Raw genomic sequence first — 16,754 nt, 5'->3', positions numbered from 1 at the left:
TACTGTACCAGGCCTCCGTGGTCTATCTTTACATAAAAGAGAAACAAATTTTGATTTACTTAAGCCATGGTTATTTGGTTTTTTTCCTAAATCACAGGCCTGAGATCCCATAGCTAGAATGTCATAGAGCATGTAGCCCAACCTAGGTGTGATTTCAGACCTCCTGAATTCTGTAGTCATTCTGCAGCTCTAGGAGGAACTCTAGGAGGCTGGTAGTAATAGTTAGAAATACGGCTTAACTGAGCACTTGAGATTATAGCTTTTCCTTGAGATTAAACCACGCTGGGCCTTTCTTTACACTGGTTAGAGGCAGATGCAACCAACCAACCAACCAATCATTAATGTAACAGAAACCGTATCTCCAAATCCAGTGCTCTTCCCACATTGCCAACCTAATGCGAAGTCATCAGTCCAAAGGACTTATGAGTAAGTGACAGAACCCATTTGGAGGTTTGATTTCGTGATTTCCAATCCCACGTTCTTTCCACCATATTAGGCTGCTTCAGTGGCATCTGGGCCAAATCTGAGAATGTAGGATCCTCTTCTATCTTCTCCAAGAACAATGCAAGAAGATAACCAACAGATTGGAAAGAAAGTAGGAAGACAAACATCACCATCTGATCCCGCAAAGGCAAGTACTGCATTTTATTCGTCTGGCCATCCCCAGGGCCTCAGACAAGACATGGCACACACCAGGCATTTAATACAATATTCTTGGAAGGAGAAAAAAATGAAGGGTTAAAAAGCTGAAATCAATGATCCAAACAGACTTAAGTCTATAGTCTACCGCAGTACACGGTGGGCAGCAATGGCCCTGATGAGGCTGTGAGCAATATACTTTATTGGGCAAGAAACCAAGGCTGGGTTTTAATAAAATGTCCACATTGACATATTGATTTCTCTTGCCCAGACTCCTTGCTTTCAGGCTGTTGTCTCAGGCAAGGCAATCCATAGAGGGTACAATCTATCTCTCACTTTTGTCCCCTGGTGACTAGTTGACACGTGAGCTATAGAGCCCAGGGCAGTTAGGGTTAACCTCTGCTGGCTCAAACACAATATATACAGACAGTATCACCCACTGACAGGGAGAAATAGAAGCGTTTTTAACATCAGCACGCTTTGCTGTCTCCTGGCTGAGCCATGTTGCCTTGATCTTGGTCAAGGTACTGACTCCATTTGACTCAGTTTGCTTCATCTGCAGAATGGGACTTAATGGCATTTGCCTGGTAGAGTTGTTGAGAAGGTTTAGTGAGTTAACAGACATAAACCACTTGGAACAGTGGCTGCCATAGAATAAATACTCAGTAAGTATCAGCTGCCATTGCTGTCGTCATCATCCTCCTCATCATAAAGTCTGGTGAGCTTTTTTTTTTTTTCATGGAAGAACAGATCAACTGCAAAGAGTCTTTCCCTATGGGTGCTCAGTCTCCATCACCTATAAGCTCACAATTGAGATACCACATAGTAAATGCCCAGACACTTGAAACGATGCTGGATTATGCCCATTTAAAAACTTTGCATATCTTAACTGAAACATTAGAAATCCTAGTACTTCTATTTCAGACTGCAATTGACAAATTGCCTCTTCCATCCAGTTTCCAAGTCCCTTAATTGTTAAGATAAGCCTTATTTTTTTCTGCCTCTCCATTCATTGTACCTTTTTAAGTTCTCTAAGATCCTGCATGTCCTGCAGAACTTGCTGCCACGTTCTCTGTTCTTTCATTGGCTTCTTCAGTCTCCACCTGCCTTCCGGACCCTCCGTCACTGCTCTGCTGGAGTTAACTCATCCTTCAGGACTTGACTCAAGCAGTACTTCTTCCAGGAAATCGTTTCTCGCCCTCCAAGTCTGAGTTAGTGAGGCTGACGCTGTAAGTGTCCACCCAACCAACATTCCCAACCGCCCTTCTTCCCAATGCACCTCTCACTGTGAAGCATGAAAAAGCCAGATACTTGCTTTCCCAGCCTCTCTGACAGTGGAAGTGGTCACATGACCTTACTCTGGCCTATGAAATATATCGGAAAAATCTGCTGGGGGTAATTTATGGAATGATTTTTCCCTCCCTGATCAAAGCAGAAAGCATGCAAGGAGAATTGTCTTTTGCCACTCTTGCCCCCCCATATCCTGACTTTGACAAATGATCACTTGAGGAGACCTGAATCTACAACAGTCATCCTGTGACCATGAAGAGAAGACCTAAAAATAGCCGAGATATAGACCCAGGGACCCACAGACCACAGAACTGCTGCATCAACCTGGGATCCACCTACCTCCAGACCTCTTGCTAAGTAAACAGTCAGTGTCCTATGGTTTAAGAAACAATTAGTTGGTTTTTCTATTCCTTGTAGTGGAACATAACCTAACTGATATAGCTAACAACATAACAGCATCACCTCATTTGTGGCCAAAAGCACCAGGTCAAGACATCTTTCAAGACCAGGCTGTGTTTAAGCCATGTGCCCTGAGTTAGACTGCATCTGCTCAGAAGAGGAGGTCTTTTTTCTTATTCTCATGAAGGTACCACATATGGAGGCACAACATATTCTCTTCCCAGGTACTCCCATAATACCACCCTGTATTTCTCATCATAACACCTCTCCCATACTGTAATTGCTAATTTCTTTTTTGGATTCTCTCGAAGACTGAGCTTCTTGAGGATGAGAAGCATTTCTGATTTTATTCTGTACCCTCAAAGCCTAGCAAAGTCCCCGGCATGCAATAAAGCTAATAATAAAGATATTTAAACTAATTTGAATTAATTAATTAATCTTTCATTGGATTTTGTCCTTATTTTCAGTTTAGGAGAAATGATCGCCCAAAAGGAAAAGGGCCCAGGGATGGACCATGTTGGGTTTCATGAGCTAAGTCTGTCCTAAGGCCCGAAGTGTGCATCTTGGTGATGGCTGGATCCTATGCTTCAAGAAAAAGCTTGACTCCAGGCCCCTCTCATAACATGCCACTCTGCTTTCATCTATTCAACAAAAAATTTCTGAGCACCTACTATTTGCCAGATCCATGCCTTCCCTCCCAATCCATCCAATTTTGGACCTCCCACCCTATCCCGGGAGAAAGGATACTGTCTTTGATTTCAATGTTGAATTCATCCTGTCAACTTTTTACGTATGTGATTCCCCTCTCAAATGTATTTACAATTTCAAAGAAACCCAAGAAAAAGGACAATAGCAGCCTAAAACAGAGGGTCACAAATTTAAATGTCTACTGAGACTAGACCTGAAATGCCAATGACTATAACACAGTGGAGAGTGTTGGAGACGAGCTGATTGGATGTCTCTGTGCCCAAGTCCGGCCAATGACTGATGGGTAGGAGGAAGCCCAAAGTGGCCAAATCTCCTGATCTTTGAAGAAAAGTCAAAACTGTAAATTTTTTGTGAAGCCCCCTCCCCTGCCAATATTAGGCGCTGGCAACTAACTCAAACTTCTGTTTTGTTTTAGTGAAAATTCTATTTTGGCCAGAGAAAACATATCCGAAGGCCAGATCCGATCTGTGGGACACCATTTTGAGATCTCTTACTTAAAGGAATGAATGGAGGCTTCCTAGTGATTCTATGATTCCCAGTTGGGGAAGCTATGAGGTAGAGCATGGGGAGAAACAGTGGTACATACGGCAGAAAAGGACAAAAAACAGGCAAAGATTTGCTGGGAGGAATGGAAGGCAACTAGCTCTTGCTGAGCTGTGGAGTCACTGGTCCCTCATGTACTTAATCTTGTTTCAATCTTCACATCTCCCTCAAGGTGAGTCTGTTCTCTCCATTTCACAGATATGTCCATCAAGAAGTGAGGACTAGAACTCAGGTTCTTTCCAGTTCATACCACTGACCCAACAAGTAATCTCCAGATTAAACATTTCCCTTCCTCACTTCCGTCTCTTCTTCTGTTCTCATTTGCTCTCTTTTAAACCTATGCTATGTGGTCCATCTCCATGAGTTTTAATTTGAGATGTCACAGTTTCCTCGTCCATGATACTGGCGTAGCAGCAGTACCTGCCTTGTAGCGTGTAGAGCCTGGCATGCTGTGTCAATACTCAATCAATATTAGCTTCTCCTTTATTCCTATTATTTCATTCCCTTTACTTTCCTTCTCTCTCTCACTCTATCTTCTTTTTCAAGAAAGAGTTGTTTTGTTTTTTTTAAGTTACTGCTCTCTTTTCTTGATTCCATTCCTGGGAAAGGGTATATTTTCTGGGCCTTACCCTCATCGGAATGATATATTGATAATGTTGCCAACATTTCCAAAGGAAGAAGAGAAAGAAACAAACAAAGAAAGAAAGAAAGAGGGAGAGAGAGAGAGGGAGAGAGGGAGGGAGGGGTGAGGAATGAAGGGAGGAAAGAAGAGGACAAGCAAGAGAAGGCAGAGTATGTCCATTCCCAGAGCAGGACGTAGCTACAGGACAGTGTCAAGTTCCCATGCTCACACCTCCCCCTAACAGCCTGGGGGTTTATGCTTCAGCCCAGAAATGACCCTGACAACTCAGTGGAAGCTAGAGATAGCAATGTTTTAAAATGCTGGTATACGTCCCACTAAGAAAGCCCGTTCTTAGGCAATAAGACCCAACCTGGAGGAACAGTATCAAGAAATGATACATTTTTGCTTTGGGAAAGAATTCCACTACATGATCGTTTTAAAATTCACCACGGGGTCCCCCTAGTGTATTTGAAATACAACTTTACTTGTAAAATTAAATTAAAAATCCACGATTCCAGAGCCAGGATGAATTGCTGAGATGAAGTTCTTCTCTTTGCGGAGGAGAGGGAATGAGGCCCCGACAGGAGAAGTGACTAGACTCCATGCAGTAGGTCCGATTGTAGCAAAGTCAGAGGCTGATTTGCTGTGGTGGTCGTCATTGTTATAAAGAGACTGAGCTCAAATACTGTGTTACTGGGATGGGAAGGAATCTCTCCTGGGGGCTAATAATAAATGTAACAACGTTCGCTTTCAGGGGGCCATTGTGGCCCTGGGCCCTGTGTTCAGGGAGGTGGAGGGACAGCAGGGGACAGGTCAGCCATTCTGCCTTCCTGCATGGAGCTGACCGTGAGACTTCTCTTCCCAGGCAAGCAAACCCAGTTAGATGGGTGACTTGCTTGGGGCCACTCAGCCTCAACAGGGGACATCAGACTGATTTACCCAGGTTTTCAACTTTGAAACTCCCGGTGTTTTGCACTCCATTACGTCATCTCCTAGGAGTCTAAGATGCCCCTACTGAGTTAAGGAAGAAGCAGAGATTTCTCCTGCATCCTCTCTGCTTCTATGAGGAACCAGAGGACCCAGCGTTAAAAGATCCACCTCATTGGGCCAAAGACTTTGAGGTGAAAACGCTGGTTAAGTAAATACTGTTGTTCCTAGGTCACCATCGCAGACAGAAATCGCCCCTGACAATTCAGCGGAAGCCTTCGCTAGCCGCCCTGGACAGGTAGCTCCCCATTCCTACTTCCGATCACCCATCGTACACTACTTTGCTTTACTGTTAGTACCTATTGCTATAGATAATTGGCATAAATAGTGACCCACTCGTATCTGTTTTGTGCCATGGAACTGCCCACGAGGGGGCCTCTACTACCTTGTTTACTGTTCTAACTGAGCAGGGAGTAACTGCCTGGATCATAGTAGGTGCTTAGTAAATATTTAGGGGGTGAATGAGTGAGTGGCAGTTCTTGACTTCAGCCATGGGATTTATAACCACTGGCTGCTGTGACAGAGCCACCCTGCTGCTCAGGCGCTGTACCCCTTGGGAGCCTCCCCCAGCGGGGAAACAGTGTCAAGCCCAGAGGGGGAAAGAGTTTGGTGGGAATGTTTTCTTAACAGAAATGTTCACTGCCTGTCAACCTTCCCGCTGAATCCAGCAATCTGTTTCCATCTCAATAGGGTTGTGATTTTTTTTTTTTGAGACTACATCTGTAGCGCTGAGAAGTGTTAGAGCAATTTCCATAATAGCAAGTTTCTTACCCTACTCTCGCCAGTTTACATGAAGTGACAGTGTTTATTGTGTAGGATACGTACATTATGGCTCCAACGTCATTTTCTTGGATGTCACCCACCCCGCTGTGTTTCTGCCTGTTACTCCAGCAGACCGATTCTCTCAGGAGAAAAACTAAGAATTTTTTTTTTTTAATAAAAGCACAGCACTGTAAAACAGTTTTTAAGGGAAAGTCATTTTTCATGAGCTGTGCTAACTGCCAGACTGCTGAATATATCCCATTTCTTTTTCAATACTTTGTCCCTTCCTGGGGTAACTGTCTTATGGGGCCTATGTTATATTTCCCTTGGGATCCTACAGCTTAAATGTAGTCCAGGCAGCTAAGGGATGCTTAATTCACGTTCGCAGTCGATGAGGAAATAAACACATCTGCCTACAGCACACCTGGTCAAAACGGCAACTGCCTTAGCTTAATCCCTGCAAGTTGGGCTTCAACCAATATGTCACAGGATTGATGACAGTGTCTTAAAAATGGTACTAGAGTGTGATGGAAAGAAATACCTGGTTTTGAAAAACATTTAGGAGGTAGAATCGATGGAGCTTCGAGACTGATTTGATGTGGAAGTGGGGGAAGAGGTAGTTGTCAAGAATATTTCCTGGGTTTAGTCCTGAGCAACTGAATGGGGTGCTGATCAATGAGATCGAGAACACTAGGGGGCCAGCCAGCTTGGCAGGGAAAATTAATGAGTTGCATAAGTGACCACATCTACCTTCACAGCAGCACTTCAGATGAGAAAAATGAAGCTCTGATCTTGGGGAAAATTCCAAACATATTTTTGTTTTTAAAAAGTTTCATAAGCCTATTCTTTTGACATTTATCTGGCTACACCAGATAATTTTTTATACAAGGACGCCTTATTTTATGTGTCCTTTTTATGACGTACACCTTATTTTCTGACTTGCTCATGTCTTACGCAGTTTCTCTCCCAGCTTCAGCTTACCCTCCACATTGCTGGGACAAACTTCCCAGAGCAGAAGTTGTCAAATACTTTCAACGAACCCCTGTTGCTTACAAGAATATGTCTAAACTTACTATGGGGCATGACAAGGCTCTTCATAATCTGGGCTCAAATTACTTCTATAGTGTCATTTCCTCCTATTTCTCCCCATTCAATATATACGCCAGGCCCACTAATTTACTCATCTGTCTCCAGGATCCCAGGTTTTTACACGTATCTTGGTCTTATACACACTGTTGCTAGTACCAAGAATACTCTCATTTCCATTTTTTAAAATATGATGGACTGCTGTTTATTCTTCAAGACCCATATCAAATGTCTCTTACTTTGTGAAGTCTTCCTTAGCTCTCCCAGACAAAGTCAGGCTTCCAGCTCTACATCGTTTCATGACATTTTAATTAATTAATTTATTTATTTAGGGGGTAGATAATCAAGTTTTTATTTATTTATTTATCTATTTATTTTTATGGAGGTACTGGGGATTGAACCCAGGACCCTGTGCATTCTAGGCACATGCTCTACCACGAAGCTATAACTTCCCCTCTTTTTCATGACATTTTGAACATAGTCTATAAGAGCATAAAGCAAATTCTATTAGAATTAATTATATATGTGTCATGTATTTCTTACTAAGCCATGAGCTCCCTAAAGGTAGTAACTATATCTGAATCATCTTTTTATCACTGGTAACAGACAGATCAGAAGGGATTTCTGGGTGGATGATCTCTTGGACCTTTCGTTATCCAGTGGTAATTGAAACAGCAATATCACATTTTCGACACTCAAGCTGCCACTCCCTACTTCTATACCAGTGGCAGACATCACTAGTTGATCAAGGCACTCTATCCAACTGAACCCATCCCAATCCCCCGGCAGCCACTTCTAACTGCTGAGAGTTGGCACTAAAAATGAAATATACTGACCATCTCTTTGAGACCCTAGAACTTCTTAGATGCTCTGCAAATGTTTGTTGAACAGATACTGAGTTTAGAGCCATTTACCACAAGTAGCAAACATCTTTTTAAAAATGATAGATTATCCTTTTGGTATCACTTCAACCAAAATGCTTTTAAGAATCAAGCATTTCCTAAATCACCCATTCGTTTTTCTGACTGTGTCCTTCACCGCAGCATCACTCCTGATTTATCGCCTCCCTGGACCCATTGATAGTCCAGCCACCTGCTCCCTGTTGAATTGACCTCCTGTTTCTTTTAAATGCACATCTGAAGTAACCATCTCCATGTTATAGTTTAAATATTTGCTCTTGCTTCTGCTTTACAGTCCTAGCCATTCTCTCTCTCTAGTTTATGTTCTCAGTGACTCATTTAAAAATGTTGCCTGAATGAATAAATGAACATTTATGCTTCTGAGAAAGTGGTGTAGGATGGTGAGTGCATTTGCTCATTAGAGAATTTCTATCTATACAGACCCATTTTTCTAAATCTATTGGCAATAACATCTAAAGCTGCCCCTTTTTTCAGCTGTTTACATGATTTTTTTACTTCCATCGTTTTGTGGATAAGAGGATACAAATTACCTAAAAGGATAAGGAAAAGGAATAGGATGTCTAGTTAATTTGATAGTCTAGTAATCTTGGGGAAAATTCCAAACACATTTTTGTTTTAAAACAGTTTAAACTTTTAACAAAAATTTACCTTTCTACCTTAACAATAACACATAAACTACCCCAATTGTCTTAGAAGCTCAGATGATAGAGCATTTTCCAGGACCCCAAGTCACCACTTTGAGTGTCAATGCCCTTTGCCCAATGAGGCAGCAGTTTAAGAGGTAAGTAAGCTAACTGCGCATTGGTCCTAGGACTCAGCTTGTAAACATCTTTCATCATCAGTTAGCAATGTTTCTCACTAACTCCCTGATGTCTGCCTAATTTTTTGCCACTTATCAGAGGAAAAAAAAGATCCCACAGCTTGAAATTTCTACAGTCTTCTTTTTAAATTTTCATATTCATAATTCTTTTCTTATTTTAAGGAGTTTGGTGTTGGAGTTATTAAATCTCAGTCCACGGAGTCTCACCCACTCTTGTCCTAAAAATCACAGTTGGGGTTCTCACCATCTACCTTCCTCCCAATCCAGTGATGCTGCAGCTCTGTTGTTCTTGTTACAAACAGAGACATTTATATGTGTATGCTGCCTACGAGAGTCTCCTGCTACAGAAACAGGGAAGACAACCCGGAATCATTTAATGTGAATTCTAGTGATTTCAGCACAGCTGATAGCAAAAGCACTGCTGTTCTTCAGCTCAGAGAAGGGAGCAAAAAGATCTAGACACATACAGTCAAATCCAAGCCTTACCATGAACTAGGTGTGTGACCTTGGGCAAACCACCTTGGTTCTCTTTGAGCCACTACCTGAGTCTGTAGAGTGAGGGGGTTGGCTTAGATCACTTTTAGGGCCCTTTTTTGCTAGCGGATGCTAAATCTGAACTGCCTCGGCCCTAATTTGGGGAACGATCTCTCATTGCCTCTTCCATCCCGGCACCGTATTCTAAGGCATGCTATATAAAGACTGATAGTATTTCATTGTTATTTTTCCCTTGCTTTAGTGCTGTTAAGTGGGGTGACTCACAGGGCTGAGTTCCAGCTGGGGGCCTAGAAGCTGTCCATTTCGGAGTGGGGTGGGGGAGCTCTGAGACTCAAGGAGGCAGAAAGACAAGGAGCACCGATTTGCCTCTCCCAACTGGTTGCCTCCTCGACTGGTTCCCATGAAATGCACAACCAGGCTAAAAATAAAGAAAGAAAGGGAAAAGAAAGGCTCTCTGAGCAAAGAGGACCCCACTTCCAAGGCCCAGAACTTTCTGAAAAAAAAGGGGGGGGGCTTTCATCCCTCAGGGAGTCAAGTGACACAGAGAAGAAAGGTTTGGAGAAATATCTAAATGGTATTTTCATGTTTGCCATGGAGTGCATGTTGTAAATTCCTCTCTGGCTTGTACACTGCTAATGCTTTGTGTCACTTTTACCCTGGAGAGGTCATTTTGCAATGACTGTCTCCTAATCTTTATTTGCCATAGGGTTTTTTTTCCCTGATGATAATAAAAATACACATTTGTTGTGGGAAACAGGGAAAAGTTTAAAACATTTTAGAAGATTTTCCACAGTGTCACCACCAAGCAATTCCATGTATTTCATTTCAGTTCTTTATTCAAGATTCATAATTGTAACCCAGGCATCAGCTGTCCCCTCTTCCACTTATTTCGCTTGCAACAGGGAACCCAAAATCTTCTTGTGTGTTTGCCAGAACCCTTTCAAATTACAGAAAACTCAGCTCAAACTGGTTTGGGCAGAAAAATAAATTTAATTGGCTCATAGAAAATTTCAGGACCTAAATGTCCAGCTGAAGGGAAAGGGATAAATTGTGGTGTAACAATATGGTGAAATACCTTTGCCACAGAGAAAAATGAGTGAACTAAAACTGTACCCTGGGACATAGACAATTTCCACAAATATGTTGAATGAAACAAAGCAAGTTGCAAAAGAACGCAAGTACCGTAACACCATTTGGATATATAATTATTTAAGAGTACTTATAAACATAGCTCAAGAATACCTGTATATCCAAAAAGGGAAGAAGAGCGATTGGAAGAAATCAACCCCGAGTTCTAGAGGGAGGGAGAGGGTGTGATCAAGAAGAAGCAAAAAGAATGCTTTAACCTGTTTTATATATGAGGTTGTGTGATGAGTATCCAGGTTCTTATTATACTAATTCTATACATTTTGGTAAACTTGAAATATTTCATAACATATTTTTAAGAATCACCCACACACATACATGCACACTCTGAAAACAGGTCCAGAGGTAACTCTGGCATCTGAAAGAGCTGTATCCCAGCTTCAGTCTGCCTCTCAGCTCTGTCTTCTTCTAGATTAGCTTTATTCATAGGCAGGCTCTTTCCCTGTGGTGGCAAAAAAGGCAACAAAAACTTTAGGTTGGCATCCTCACGATTCTGGTTTTAAGCTCACATTTTCCCTTCAAAACTTCTAGGGGAGAGAAAGCTTTCCACTCTCTTAATAGTCCAAAGGAGAAATCCCCAGTTCCATTCCGTAGGATCACAAGTCCATCCCTGAATCTTTCGTCCCGAGAGGAAAGGATGTGAGATGCTCTCGTTAGCCTCGTCTGGGTCATGTCCCCACCCCTGGGTCTGGGGAGTGGGTGGCTGGGTCAATACCACCCAAACCACATGGATCAGGTGGGAGGGATGGGTGGTTCCCCAGAGGAAAACCAAGGTGTTAGCAGAAGATGAAATAGATTCTGGATAGATATAAACAACAGATGTCCACTCTAATTAGTGAAAAATTGTTAATTTACTGAAGATACCTTAAGGGACAAGGAAGTGAGGCTGTACAACAAAAAGCCTGCAGCAAACAAGCTGAGGATGCCACTGACTCATCTGCCAGAGCCCCCTTCTCACTGGGCCGCCCTGCCCCCAACTAGGATGCTCTTTCTCTTTTTCTTTCCTTTCTCCTTCCTTCTTTCCCACAAAATAGCCTGACTTCCTAACTGCACTCTCTCACTTTTGCAAAACAATACTGTTACACCCAGACTTGTGTCTTTCCTTTGTCTTCCGCTCAGCAAAGCAAAATATCTACAATCAATAGGATAGTAGTGTTTTTAGAAAGCAGGAAAAGTTAAGGATTATCTTTTTTTACTTGAATATACCCTGGGGGGGGGCATGTCTTATACCCATGCAAGCAATTTATCAAAGTACAACTTCCAAATGTTTGTAAATGTTTAACCCGGAGAAATGTTCATATCAACTGCTAAGAGGACACAGTTTCTCCCTTTTACCACCTCTACGCTTGTTCACAGAATGCTTGCTTTATAGTTTTGTACTTCGCTTTTGTATTTTTCTCAAATCATTCATTATTCCTCTAAAACCTTATTTGTGTAGTGGTTATACAATATAACATTATACAAAAGTATCAGTTTCTAAAGCGATCATCTATTATCAGACTTTTAGGATATTTCCATTTGTTGCCATTTTATAAGTAATGTTGACGTTAACATATGTTCATAACCATTATGTTTTTCTCTGAGGGTTGCCTTAGGATCTGTTCCTAGAATAGGAATTTCTCAGCCAATGGGGTGTGAACATCTTTATGGCTCTTGATACAGTTTGCCAAATAGCTCTTCGGAAGTGCTAAAACCATGCACCCTCCCCTAGCATCCAATCGTAAAGCAGGATGGTGACGCGGTACTCTCCCACTGTAAGCATTAAACCCTTCCAAGAAAAAGCAAAATATAGAGATATCAATTATACCTTCTCCTGCTTTCTTTTTTACCTTTCTTTTTATACACTCAGTTTCTCAACCCGCCAAACTTGTAGATTATTCTTGACTCCTCCCTTTTCCTCCCCACTCCCCATATTTAATCTTGAATCAACTCCAGTCACTTCTGTCTCCAGCATATAACTGGAATCTCTGTGTTTCTCTTCACTTCTTTGGCTACCAGGTTGGGTTAAGCCACCATCAACTCAGGCCTGGACTATTGAAATAGTTTCCTTACTGCTTCCCAAACTGTTCTCCATCTAGCAGTCAGAGTGATCTCAAAAAGTAAAGCTGTACAAGCACCTCCCTGCTTAAAACTTATTTAAAAAATGTTTTTATTGAAGTATAGTTGATTTACAATGTTGTGTTAGTTTCAGAAGTACAGCAAAGTGATTCAGTTATACATATATATATTCTTTTTTGGATTCTTTTCCATTATAGGTTATTATAAGATATTGAATATAGTTCCCTGTGCTATACAGTAGTGCCTTGTTGTTTATCTGTTTTATATATAGTAGTATGTATATGTTAATCCCAAACTTCTAATTTACCCCCTCCCCTTTCGCCTTTGATACCATAGTTTATTTTTTATGCCTGTAAGTATACCTCTGGTTTGTAAATAAGTTCATGTGGATCCTTTTTTTTTTTAGATTCCACATATAAGTGATATTATATGATATTTGTCTTTCTTTGTCTGACTTACTTCACTTAGTATGACAATCTCTGGGTCCATCCATGTTGCTGCAAATGGCATTATTTCATCCTTTTTATGGCTGAGTAATATTCCAGTGTGTGTGTGTGTGTGTGTGTGTGTGTTTGTGTGTAATTTCTTCTTTATCCAGTCATCTGTCAATGGACATTTAGGTTGCTTCTATGTCTTGACTATTTGTAAATAGTGCTGCTGTGAACATTGAGATGCATGTATCTTATTAAATTAAAGTTTTCATCTTTTCCAGATATATCCCCAGGTGTGGGATTGCTGGATCATATGGTAACTCTGTTTTTAGTTTTTAAAGAAGCCTCCATACTGTTCTCCATAGTGTCTGTACCAATTTACATTCCCACCAACAGTGTAGGAGGGCTCTCTTTTCTCTACACCCTCTCCAGCATTTATTACTTGTAGACTTTTTGACGATATGGCCATTCTGACTGGTGTGAGATGATACCTCCTTGCTTCTCATGACTTATCTATACCACCTTCCTTTCACCGGCTCCTTTCTGCAGTAGAAGCACCCGAAGCGGATTTCCACCTCAAGGCCTTTCAGTCCCCAGATCTTTGTACGACTGGTTCTCGCAGGTCACTCAGGTCTCAGGTCAAATATACCCTCTGCAGTGAACCTTCATTGGCTATCCAGTCGAAAGTCATCTTCCCCCATCCCTCTCACCTTTTCCATATTCTCCTGCCAAAACCATTATCCAAAAACACTCCTGATCAGGATGCCTTATGGCCTATGAGAAAAAGTACAGCTATCTTAACGTGAGTTTTCAAGGCTCCCTATGGGCTAACCCAATCTAACTTCCCAGTCTTTTTTTTCCAAAGGCAAATTCCCATCTCCCACCAACATACAAATATAAATGTTAGAGCAGGCAGATACCTAGATATGAGCAGAGAAAGGGGGACACAGACCAAATGGCAGGAATTGGGCAGAAAGGAGGGGCACAGGCCAAATGCAGGAAAACATACATCATACAAGCACCAGGGGCCCCTGCGCAAAGAAAGAAAAGCAGGAATCTTTGGGCTGATAAGGGGCCACACCTTTTGGCCTGGAGACCAGACCAACAAAGAACAGTCAGAAAAGGCAGGGATTGCCAGTGTCTGAATGTAACCTTTTGCTCCTTATGCCCTCATTTCAATAAAATTAGCCTTGCAGGTCAGAAGTACCCATCATGCACTGATGCCATGACACTTCCGATCCAGACTAAATAAGGACAAAAATCCCTCCTCCCTTTGGGAAGGTGGAGTTGGGATGATAATCAGGAAATACCACTCCAAGCCCTTCCTTCCTCAATGAATATTCCACCCTTTCATTGTTACTCCCTATGTAACTAACTTGCCAAAGAAACTCAGGGCCGCCGCTCACCTGAGCTTGTCTGCTCTCCCCATGAGAGTGTATTAGCCATCCTTTAATAAAGCCTCACTTTACTTTTTTTAACCTCTACGTCTTGTCTCTGAATTCTTTCTGGGACGGGACAAGAACCTGGAACACCAGTTGGATCCACCAGCAACATAAACACACACACACACGCATGCGCACACACGAGATTGCTGATCAATTTCTTCTACATTCCTGGCCCCCGTGAATGTTCTCACATTGTGATTCCTGGATGAGTATTCCCTACTCACTCCAATACTGCTCATTTTTCAGGCTTGTTCTCAAATACAGCCTCTTCTGAGACAATTTTGCTGCTTCTTCAAGCCAAAATGAATAGCTTCCCTGTAACACATAGATGACAGAGAGATTCCAGATTAACTGGTGACGACTTCCTGAGGAAGACTTAAGAAAAGTTCTGAGGTAGCATTCAGTTTGTCAGAGAAAGACATCTGAGGAGGAGTTGTGTAAGATATATACGTGTATATATATATATATATATATATATATATATATATATATGTGTGTGTGTGTGTGTATATTTATATTATTTATATTTATATTTATATTTATATTTTTATATTTATATTTATATACACACACACATATGTAATATGTATAGTATTGTAAAGTATAATGCTTCATCCTGGGCATGAAGGAAAGGTAGCAGAGCTAAACATCAAGTCTAGCATTGGGGTCTGAACATTAAATTTCTCACCACCCAGAGTCGTTGCAAAAGGTCCTGGGAAACGGCTTCAAGGTGTATGACAACCAGCAGTGCCACACATCAACACGGGCTGAGCTAACAAAAGAAGATTGCTTGGATTTGTGGATCAGGTTGACTCCAGAGTGTTCTGGAGTGGAATCTTCATCTGCTGTGCAGGAGACTCACACATGCAATTGTGCACATGCACACTTCCCTAAGGTAGCCCAGAGAGCAGTGGAAAGGGCTTCGGCAGGTCTAGGTTCAAAGCCAGGTTTAGCTTATTATCTCTGAGAACTTGGGCAAGTTTTATGTGAGCCACTGTTTCTTGAGCTATCCCAAAATACGCTTCCCTCGACTGGTTGTTGTAAGTAATAAAGATAATGTATGGTTACACTTCTCAGATTAGGTTGGCAAATTCCTAGGAGTATTTGGCAGTATGCTTGGGAGTATGGGAGGCCATGGCATAAATACAAGGCGTGTTCCCAGTGTTTCTCTTTTACTCAATGGCAAATCATTTACAACCTATTTTTATAGTAAGCCAAACAGGGATCCGTTATTGAGTAGAAAGAAAAATCTGCTGCCATTTTTAAAGCTCAACGTGGTGAGGAACTTCCAAGACACAGACAGCTGCTGCTTGAGCTATGCTCCTAGCTCCTTAGGAATAGACGCTCACTTTCTCTGTCTTCAGGGTACTTCAGCAGAACATTTAAGATACTTTGATGCACAAGAAATACCTAGCATGAACTCTGGCACGTAGTAAGTAGCTGATAATTAGTAAACATCATTTTTGGGATTTCTGGAATGTGATCAACCGATTCACTCCTCCACTGGTCAGACCACACATGTGTATGGTGTTAGGTCCAGTAAGGAACATCCCTTTTTAAGAGGGAAACAATCTAATCAGAATGTGTCTAGATTAAAAGGAGAGGGTTGGTGAGGGGTCTGGAAACACTGTTACACGAGAAACTGCTCTAGTCACTGGGGTTCTTTAGCCTGGAGAAGAGAAGAGAGGACAAGAGAGATTCTTCCAGTGTCTGAAGGGTTGAAAGGAGGAAAACAGAGGAAATATTTCTGAATAAGCAGACTTTGACCAACCAGGTGAAAAAAATATTGAGTAGATAAAACCTCTATAGAAAAGCAACATTTTTTAACGTTGGCGTTCTCTGGCAGTGGGAAGCAGAGCGTCATGGTCAAGAACTCAGACTCTGAATCAGACTCATGGAGATCACATCATAGCTTTGATCTGTAATAGCTCTGTGAATCTGAGGCAAGTTAACTCTCTTTGGCTCACTTTCCTTATCTGTAAAATGGTGATAATGAGGTATTCCTTGTAGGGCTGCTGTGAAGATTAACAGTACTTGATACATGATAAATGCTCAAAACATTACTTTAGAAGGAAGTTGGCTGGAAATGCACATTTGGAAGTGTTATGGATGGAATGTTTGCATCCCCTTGGAATTCATATGTCAAAGCCCAGCTTTCAATGGTACTAGGAGAAATAGCCTTTGGGAGGTAATTAGGATTACGTGAGGTCATGAGGGTGGAGCCCTCATGAATGGGATTAGTGCCCTTATAAGAATCAAAAGAGAGCTTGCTTTCTGTCTCTCTTTTCTGCCATGTGAGAACACAATGCTAAGATAACCATCTATGAAATAGAAAGCAAGTCTTCATTAGACACTGAATCGTAATTGCCTTGATCTTGAATTTTCTAGCCTCCAGAATTATGA

At 41.6% G+C, this 16,754-nt stretch overlaps 1 non-coding gene across 1 annotated transcript; it reads right to left on the bottom strand.

Annotated features, from left to right (window-relative positions):
• Positions 1–7,416: 7,416 nt before the first annotated feature.
• Positions 7,417–7,489, bottom strand: TRNAS-AGA (transfer RNA serine (anticodon AGA)). Its single transcript has one exon. It is a non-coding gene; the product is annotated as a tRNA-Ser (tRNA).
• Positions 7,490–16,754: the final 9,265 nt, after the last annotated feature.

The sequence above is a fragment of the Vicugna pacos genome, chromosome 10 (assembly GCF_048564905.1).
Source record: "Vicugna pacos chromosome 10, VicPac4, whole genome shotgun sequence".
NCBI classification, from domain to species: domain Eukaryota; kingdom Metazoa; phylum Chordata; class Mammalia; order Artiodactyla; family Camelidae; genus Vicugna; species Vicugna pacos.
Note: the sequence above shows the minus strand (reverse complement) of the source record. Positions and strands in the feature narration are given on the sequence as shown.